Below are 8917 nucleotides of genomic sequence, written 5' to 3'. Positions count from 1 at the left end.
GCAATCAGTCAGTTAAGCATCCAATTTCAGCTCAGGTCATGATTTCGTGGTTCCTGGGTTCCAGCCCACGTTGGGCTATAGCCCACGTCGGGCTCTAGCCCACGTCAGGCTCTGTGCTGACAGCTCAGAGCCTGCCTGGATCCTGCTTTGGATTCTGTATCTCCCTCTCTCTCTGCCCCTCCCAAGCTCGTGCTCTGTCTGTCCCTCAAAAATACATAAACATTAAAAAAATAAAAAAGCCAAAAAAAAAAAAAAAAGAAAATGAGATTTGACTTGGGGTAGGGATGGGTAGAGGTCAGAGAAAAAGGGTAAGGAAAGTGAAGCTCTTTTGTTACATTTTAGTAACATTTGACCTAATATGTAAGTATTACTTTAATAATCTTAATTTTAAGTAAAATGCCAGATTTTAAAGTGACAATTATGACCATTATAAATACTACTGATCATGGGAAAATATCATGTAATATGGAGTAAAGAACCTAGGAAAAACATTTTATGTTTATGGTGCAATAATTACAATTATGTAAAGATACTTAAGAACAGTAACTGTAAGAGACCATGAAAAAATGAAAACACATATAGGGTAATAGAATAAAAGTGACTTAAAAATTTTTTACTTACTGTTATAATATTAGCTTGACATCACTTATTTTGAAAAATTATTAAAATTTACAGAATACCACGTTGAAATACACTTTATTTGGGATTATGTCAGCATGGAAATCATCCCTGTCTCAACAGTTTATATTCCAATGTTATGAAATTCTTGAAGTCTCCTAAATTAAAGTCTCCTACTCTACACCACCTCAAGCACATTCATGAAGTCGTCGCTGTTTTCCTATCTTACCCTTTAAATGTCTCTTCCTGCCCCAACTTTATTCTGCTCCTTTTATGCCACAATAACACACCACCATCTACTTCCTCAGAAAATCTCCTAGGATGCCAAGTGTTTTTTCATGGGATTTGCAAGGTTTTTTTTTTTTTTTTTTAATGTTTATTTTTGAGAGGGAGAGAGACAGAGTGTGAGCGGGGGAGGGGCAGATTGAGAGGAAGACACAGAATCTGAAGCAGGCTCCAGGCTCTGAGCTGTCAGCGCAGAGAATGACACGGGGCTTGAATTCACAAACTGTGAGACCATGACCTGAGCTGAAGTTGGACGCTTAACTGACTGAGCCATCCAGGTGCCCCTGCAAGTTGTTTTTTGAGTGAGCTTTTTTTCAGTGTGATTTCTAGTGTGGAAGCGCCCTGTGTGTGCTCTGGATTGTGCAAGTGTCCCAGTGTATGTTTTGGCATTTGCTTCTTTTTGTGGACCTACAAGGGTAGGTATAAGATCTTACAGTTCTGGTTTGCACACCGTAGAGCCTTTCCTGCTTTTACGAATGGAACCCAGCTCCAGCCATATAGACAGTTTGCAACTTCAAGGCTTCCTCAACAGTACCCTTAGCTAATATAGTTCATGCTGATCAAGTAAATTATCCCTGAAAAATCAGGGATTCAGGTACCCTTTGAATCCCTTAGACAAAAGGACTTCAGACTTGATTCAATTGCTGATTCCTTTCATTTCTGATACCTTCTGGTTTTAATTTCTTGCTTTTGAGCTGCTACATGCATTTCCAAAATAAATATTTTATCCAGAATTTTTAAGTGTTTGAAATATAAGTTCCTCACTCATTTTGCCGTGGTCTCTGTGATTGCTTTAGAGTGCTTGGTCTCCAATAGATAGTAAATTCCTTGAAGAATGGCAACAGGACTTTCATTTTCACCAGGGTTTAGCATAGTAATGGGTTTATAATTGGCACCCACCATGCATTTGGTGAAGGAATGCCTTTCGGAAGACAGTGAGAAAAGCATTTGATAAATTATGGGGTTAATGGCCAGATTAATGACATAAGCCTTCCAAGGGTATTTGCATATTAAAAGGGGTTATCTATGTGTTTGGCAGGGAGTTCACTGAGCTTTCTTAATGATTCTCCCTACATAGACACTGTATCCAGCAAGTAGGTAAGATTTTGAGCAGATAAATTCCTCCCAAATTCTTACTCCTTACTTAGCAACCAACTTTTCTGCTCAGGTCGTAGCCTCCTGGCCCAAGTCTGTAATATGGGGGTCACCTGATTCCTATGGAGTAACTCTAGTTTTTTAGGGATAATTTTTTTTTTTTTGGTCAAAATGAGTTATAACCATGTTATGATAGGATGTTATCAGTCTATTATTTCTCATACAGCAAGACAAATCATCCACTTCTTTGTGGTTGTAGCATTGGTCAGAATATAGAGGGCAGAAGGTAACAAGGAAAATAACTTTCTTAGAATCACATCACCATAAGACTAAAGACAGCTGAGAACCCAGATGATCATTTTATGCCACAACTTTACAGATGTCCATTTTAACAACCAGACAAGGCAATAATGCACATGTAGTAGAAATATAGAACTTATTCTATACACTCAAAGATTTCCTATTAGCCATCTGCTTTTACACAATCATAGTACTATGTCATCAATATGCTGGGTATAATTTTTTTCTTGTTCTTGCTGTAAAAACATTTCCATAACTATATTCTATTCTGTTTAAATATAAAAAAGCTTGCATTTATATTATCAACCAATATCCAGAACTAAATGAACTCAGGTTAACAAATGGGAGCTAGTAAAATCCTCATATAGATAATTCTAAAATTATAAATATTGAAGCATAAACTTTATTTATGCTTACTGTTAACAGTAAATTCCTTAAATGAGCATCTGGGGAGCAAGAGGGAGTAGTAATGGCCATCAGTACCAGTAACTCTTACTTTAGTTATGCTATCTACCTAAATTAATGTTCAAGAACAAGGTAGGTATGGCATATGGCATATTAGAAACTTTCAGAAAGGTTTCTAAATGACTAATGAAGAATCAGTTATACAAAACTGTTGTGAGTTAAAACATTAGGGACTCCCAGGTCTCACTTTACTATAGGACAAGTTAGCATTTCTATGTATGGCAAGAGAGTCTTTAATTATCTGGCCTCCAACTTCTTCATATCAGCAATGTTTTTTGGTAGTACAGTAGAGCTTACGTTCTTTTATTCTCTCTGCCTCACTTCTCCCTCATTTTTTTCCCTTCATTTTTCCATCTATTCATCCATCCATCCATCCATCCATCCATCCATCCATCCATCCACCTTTAACAATAAGCATTCTAGTCAATTGACTGGTTTCAGAAAAATCTAGTTTTCGAAAGTAGCAAAACACTTTCAGAAGGCACACTGTTTTTTTTTAGCTCTTAAAAAAATCATCCTTCATATATCAAGGACTCTTGAAGCACGTTACATTGAATGATAAATAAACAGCTTACTTTCTTCATCGAGATACATCCTTGTAAGGGCTTTAAAATGGGTCTAAATCATACATCTGTTATCTCACCAGGGTCACATAAATTGTGTCATTCACACCACACATGACATGAGATGGATGGGTGGGAGGGAAGGCCTCATTTTGTTTTGTTAAATACTGTTTTTTTTTTTTAAACCTTGCTTTAAGAAGGACTGTATTGTCTTATTTGAAAGATTTTATAAATGGAAAAGATGCCAAAATAACCTTGATTTTTTTTATTTTTTTGGTTTGTCAGATTGTTACTAGGCAAGCTGTTCCTGTGGCAACAAAAGCAACCATAGAAGAGTATTGGGAGCTGTCTAGAACATCCTTGACTGCAAAAATGCTGAAATACAACTGAAAACAGAAGCCTGGTTGACATCTGGACTATATACAACTCCATTACAACAAAAGAACACAAATAATGCTTCAAATTTGTTCTTCCTTTTGCAGTTTACCAAATCATCAGTTCATTTGATCCTGACAACATTGGACTTTAGGCATAAGTGGCATTATTAACTTCATTTAAAAAAACATAGGTGTGGTAAGAAAACAGAAACTTCTCCTTTTCTTCCTCTTCTTCTTCCTTGATGTCAAAGGATAGTAATAAAAAAAGAAGTGATATCCAGTTTGAAAATGGAGAAATCATTTCTCAATAAAAATGATCATCCCCAAATATAAAACAAATATAAATTATCTTAAAATAAAAGAAATATAAACAGTCTTCAACAAAACTAGAAAACACTTGTAACCTCCGCCACAACTTCTGAGAAAGAGCTAACAGATGCAGTCAAGATATAAAAAGAAGATCCCTGGAGAGGATGCTTACAGCTCCAGACCTCAAAGTTATCAGAGCAACAGACTCCAAAATAGCTGGCATATTCTAAGGGGCAAAGCCAATTCCTTGTCTGAAACAATGGAAATGGAGTCAGCACCACCATTCGGGTGTTTTCTGGATACTTCCTGGTACCACAGAGGAGCAGAGCTGCAAAGCCCAAGGAGGAAATACAGACATGTCACTTACAAGAAGCAGTATGTGGATGAGACAAGAGTGGAGGAAGGACGCCCCAAAGGGGAGCAACTCTGTGGCTGACAGTCACTATTTGCTGCAGAGAATAAAAAGGCTAAAAACCAACTTTTGTAGACCTGCAGACCTGGGATAAGTCGCTTCCGTATTACCCAGGAAGAATTGTTAGCCCAAAATGCTATTAACTACCATATGGAAGTATATCAAATAGGTGATCCAGAAAGGAACTTATTTCGAGATGAGTGTTAAATGAAAATGAGCCTGCATAATAGTGTTCATACAAATATACTCCAAAAAAAAGCAGGACTGGAATGGGAGAAACAATAGCAGATAAAACCATTCATTGGAAAAAATGAATCCACTGAGCATATGAAATATATGACCAAATAAGGAAACAAAAACTTCATCCAGAGATACAAGCGATCAGAAACCACATAGCGACACAACCAAAGGAAATGCAACAGGAGCTAAAAGACTTTAGCAAAGAAATGGAAAAGAGAAGAAGAAGACCATCCTCCAAACAATGCTACGCCAGAGGGAATACAAGAGGTGGGTAAACTGAGAGAAGGCCAAGAGGGGATAAGGTGGAAATAATTTCAACCTGTTAATGAGGGGTTCAAAATACAGCATTTAAACTGATAAGCATGTAATAAAGGCATAAAACATTTACAGGTATAAAGCTAAACACAAGAAGAACCAAGGAAATAATACTGTCAACTTAAACTGCTCTAGAGGAAAGGCAGAAAAAAGTACACTAATTGGACATTGCTCCTAACAGGGTATCAAGAGCATCTAGAAAATGAAATATATAAATCAAAATTACAGTTAAGAAGAGAACAAGCGGAACAAAGGGAAGTACAGCAAACACGGATAGTACAATGAAAGTGTAGTGTTCATATTGTTGATCACTTACCCCTTATTCATTCCTCCACCCCTTTCCTAAAAGAACCCTAATTTTGGTCATATATCTATCCTTTTTTCACATAATCTTATGCTTAAAAGCAAGGATTCTTAATTGGGAGTGATTCTGCCTCTGTAGGGGACATTTGGCAATGTCTGGAGACAATTTAGACTCTCTTTCAGGGGGTGTTACTGGCATTTAGGTTAGAGACCAGGACAAGGAGACCAATTTCAGGCCAAAATCCTATGGGTGATATTTCAGGCCTTCTTTATCATGGGCAATTTAAAAAAGTTTTGCCTGGAAGTCTTTATGAGGAAAAGCTGTCCTCCATACACAGAGTCTTCTAAGGGAGCTATATAGTCAAAGACACCAAGGGCCAGCATGCTTATATTCATATCTGCACTCCTAGCCCTGACACCTCCATTCAGAGGCCTCATTCTTACGGGACTCCTTCAGGTGTCTCCACCGAAACCTTCTTCCCGGGGACAGGTCTTGACCAAGGTATTCTTCTCCACTCTGTTTTTCCACTTCTAGCCTTTCCTTCTCTCCCTGTCCCCAGTTCCCTGGGTTCATAAAATGGCAGTGCTCCTCAGCAATGATCAAAATTTCCACCAAAAATTGTCTTCAAAACACTGAGACAATTTCCTCCACCTGCACTGCTTGATTGACCCTTGGCCAGTGCCATTCAGCGGGGGGCTAGGAAAGAACAGTGAGGAGCTAGTGCTACATTTCTTTTTGGCCTCCTGCTTATATTGTCACAGTAAGTAAATAAAAATTTGATTATTATTTTCATTTTGGCTCATTGCCTTAATTGACTACCTCAACTAGCAGTTTAGCATAGGATTATTGCTAAACATCCTACTATGCAGAGAACAGCTCCCAGAAAAGCATTAAACAGTCCAAACTGTCAACAGGGCTGAGGCATTTGGCGGAACCTGACTCCATCACCACCACCTCCAGAGCCAATAAGCCCATGGATTTCTCCTAGAGAATGTTATTCATCCAGGAGCAATAGATGACCAAATAAGAAGGCCTAATCATACTGAAATGAAAGACTATTCCATGGCTGAGGGAGAATTTTCCTCAATTTTTGTTGTGTTGGACATGAACAAGAGAACATAAAACCCTGACTGCCACTGGCAGCCATCGTGTGAACATGATGTGTGAACATTGTGGGAAAGCAACTTTGGGATGAAGTACTTGTACTATGCTACAGGAGTGAGGTAGAGAACCCGGGTCTTTGATGACAGTATGACTGAAAGCACTGTGGCCAGAACGCATCCCGTCTGTGGACTTCCCAAAATGGGTAATAAATTTCCTTATGATTTTAAGTTTCAACTGGAGTTTTTCTTTCTTGCAATGAAAACTGTTCTACAAAAAAGATCAAAAAAAAAAAAACCTAAAAAAGCAATAAAAACAGAAAGCATTAATCTAAAAGCAGAAATATATTACATATAAAAACACTACACTAATGTATGAAATAGGAGGAATCCTAAAAGTGAATCACAAAGCAAACCACACTATTTTAAAATACCTAAACACAGTGACACAAACATAAACAAATTCAGGGATAGATAAAGGTGTATCAAGCAAATGTACTTTAAAATAAAACGTCATAGGGGCGCCTGGGTGGCGCAGTCGGTTAAGCGTCCGACTTCAGCCAGGTCACGATCTTGCGGTCCGTGAGTTCGAGCCCCGCGTCGGGCTCTGGGCTGATGGCTCAGAGCCTGGAGCCTGTTTCCAATTCTGTGTCTCCCTCTCTCTCTCTGCCCCTCCCCCGTTCATGCTCTTTCTCTCTCTGTCCCAAAAATAAATAAACGTTGAAAAAAAAAAATTAAAAAAAAAAAAATAAAACGTCATAATCTTAATATCTGACATTTTAAACTATAAGGCAAAAGCATCCAATGAAATAACAACAAAAGATATTGTTATAATGATAAATGTAAAACCCACATTGTAAATCTAGCAGTCATGAATTCATATGCAACAGAAGACATAAAAATATAGAAAGAAATAAAAAAAAACACAGGCAATAAAAGGAGAAAATCCTTATATGGAAAGTTTCCTTTACCTCTTTCAAGTCATGACTAAGCACATGGGCCAAAGGAAAAGGTTATAGAAAACCTAAGTGACATATTTGAGATATAATTTATATATGTTATAAAAGAATAGATTTTATAAAGTTTTCCATTCTCTGAAAATACAGAGTAGACCCTTCAACAAAAACTGACCCATATAAAGAAAACCTTACACGGCAATAGTTTGGTACCTATGAATGATTCTGTGCAAAGGGAGAGCTATTTCTACTTGAATTCCTTATATCAAGTGACCCCTTCAGAAGGATAAAAATTGTCCCCATGGGCAAGAATGCTGCTGTTGATGACAGCTCTGGGTACAGCTCAAGAGAATTAGAGAGGGTCTAAATTCAGAGTTAACTAAGAATCCCAACATTACTAAGAATAATATAGGCAGTCTACTCTGCCCAGATAAACCAAGGATAAAATGAGGTCATATTAATGAATACTATATGTAAAGCAAACTTTGATAAGCACACAGGAAATACTGTGGACTTTCCATTAAAGTATGCACACAAGACCAAGTAAAAGCAAAATCTTAGCATGAAAAAAATTTAGCATGAAACTAGGTAATAGTGGACATGCACATTAGTCAGCAAAACCTGGAGGAAACTCTGGGTAATAATACTGTTCAAAAGAGGCTTTTCTCTTGTCTTAAGAATTGTAATTAGATCTTTATTGAAGAGCGATACATTTAGCTTTTCTCTTTTAATTGCTGTCTATTGCCCTTTTGTTCCATGTATATGCAAGCAAGCACACTGTCACATGTTCTCTGTCCCTTTACTGTTTCTCCTCTGCCTCCATTTCCTGCTCAAAGGAAACCTGAGATAAGCTGTTCAGCACATTTTGCTGTTTAATCCAATGTTGGTACAACACCTCAAATGTATTTCCTGGTGTTTAGAATGGACTTAGGAGAATCCTATAGAACCAGGGCAGCAAAATCTGCCAGCATTGCTTCAAGGGGAAAGTGAGGTCTGCGTTCAGATGTGGGATTAAGGATGGAAAGATGGAATAATGCACCATGAAGACTAACATCCTAGAATGGCTGGACAGCTCCTCAGGATGGGCTTTCTCATCTCTGCTGCTTGGAGGACTGGGCTGCAAGAAACAGTACCTTGCAGTATTTAAAACAAACAAACAAACAAACAAAACCCATACAGGGATAGAATCATGGGAGAAACGGATGGTTCAGTCAAACCTGCACTAAAGAGTGATAACTGTAATTTCCTGCTCTGATATATAAGACTTCTGTTGTTTTAGAAAATGATTCAAAGATTCTTTCAAATCAGTTTATCTAATCAGTCTACACAAAAATATTACAGAGTTTAGTGACTATGGTGAAATCATAGTTCATGTATAACAATGGTAAAAATAAGCTATGCTGAATTTCTGTAGCTAATTTCTAGGAAATAGATATGGCCAACAGTAAGTTTTATTTCATATCTGAGATTAGCATCGTTTAATACTCAAATAGTTTTCTTATTTCTACTTTGAAAGCTAAAAGTAAAGAGATAAAGACTAGAAATCAAAAATAAGTTGCCACTTAATTGACTCTCTGA

This window comes from Lynx rufus, unplaced genomic scaffold, assembly GCF_022079265.1.
Source record: "Lynx rufus isolate CCGP_SWC_20201006 ecotype Redwood Valley unplaced genomic scaffold, mLynRuf1.p SCAF_1, whole genome shotgun sequence".
Lineage (NCBI taxonomy): Eukaryota > Metazoa > Chordata > Mammalia > Carnivora > Felidae > Lynx > Lynx rufus.
Note: the sequence above shows the minus strand (reverse complement) of the source record.